Source organism: Dipodomys merriami, unplaced genomic scaffold (assembly GCF_024711535.1).
Source record: "Dipodomys merriami isolate MVZ:Mamm:240054 unplaced genomic scaffold, mDipMer1.0.p SCAF_2474, whole genome shotgun sequence".
NCBI lineage: Eukaryota > Metazoa > Chordata > Mammalia > Rodentia > Heteromyidae > Dipodomys > Dipodomys merriami.
In genome coordinates this window covers 47,642-48,968 of record NW_027203909.1, presented here as the reverse complement: position 1 = coordinate 48,968, position 1,327 = coordinate 47,642, and the positions used below count along the sequence as shown (strand labels likewise).

At 35.9% G+C, this 1,327-nt stretch overlaps 1 non-coding gene across 1 annotated transcript; it reads left to right on the top strand.

The window, feature by feature from the left end:
• Positions 1-241: 241 nt before the first annotated feature.
• Positions 242-348, top strand: LOC138836051 (U6 spliceosomal RNA). The gene has a single exon (XR_011374886.1). It is a non-coding gene; the product is annotated as a U6 spliceosomal RNA (small nuclear RNA).
• The last annotated feature ends 979 nt before the right edge of the window (positions 349-1,327 follow it).

Sequence of the window (1,327 nt, the reverse complement as noted above, 5' to 3'; positions counted from 1 at the left end):
CACATCTCTTGAACAACAAATATCTGGAATTATTTTGTTTTTGACATGCCAGTCTTGACTTTATTCTTAAATGTGTGCTTATGTAAGAAATGCATGGTACTAACAGTTTGTTGTATTGCTAACAAAAAAAAAAAAAGAAATACATGCTTCTAAAATTTCACAAGAATTCTTTTGAACTTACTTTTTTTTGAATTGTCTAGTTTAAGAAAATCAATTACACTTTATATATAAAAAATGTTCTGTGCTCAATTAGGCAGCAAATACGCTAAAATTGGAACAATACAGAGAAGATTAGCATGGCCCCTGAGCAAGGTTGACATGCAAATTAGTGAAATGTTCCATATTTTTGCAACAACAGATGCTGGAGAGTATCTGGCCACAGGGAACTCTAGTGCATTCTTGGTGGGTGTGTAAACTTGTTCAACCACTTTGGAAAGCAGTATGGAGGCTCTTCAAAAGACTCCATATGAAGCTTTCCTATGACCCAGCAATCCCACTTATGGGCATTTACCCGAATGATCACAAACAAGACCATACTAAAACTACCAGCACAGCTATGTTTACTGCAGCATTATTTACAATAGCTGATATAGAGCCAACCCTGATGCCCCTCAGTAGATGAATGGATCAAGAAAATGTGGGTGTATATAAACAATGGAATGCTATGCCTCCATCAGAAAGAATAGTATCACCCAATTTGTTAGGAATTGGAAAGTCTTGGAAAAAAATTTATTAAGTGAAGTAAGCCAAGTCCAAAGAAACATAGGTCCCGTGGTTTCCCTTATTTTCAATAACTAATATATGTCTGAGATAAGCAGAATAAGTCAAAAGCTATGTGCATATGAGCAGATAAGATGATATTAAGGGAAATGAACCCTAAGACAGGGACACAAGTATGTTTTTTCTTTCTTGTTATTGTTTCTAACGTACTTATGATGTGCAATGTGATTTTTTTTTCTTTCTGTATATGTTCCTCCCCCACGCTATAACCCCTGTTTTCATTGTATTTGAAGTTGGTACACCTACATCCTGTGTATATGTTTCTCTAATTTGGTGAGGGGAAGGGAAATACAAAATGGTTAAATAGGGATACAGGTTAACTCATTGTAACAATGAGATGCACAAGACACTCTGTTGAAAAATGAACTTTACAATTTAGTCAGGGGGAGGGGGGAGGGGAGCGTATTTGTGGAGGTGGGAGGGAAGGGATGGTGGGAAGAGGGAACAATGCTTGTTAAGAAATGTACTCATTATTTGCTCCCATAAATGTGACACCTCTGTACAGTTTTTTTATAATAAAAATTGTATGAAAATGTTCTTATGTCTT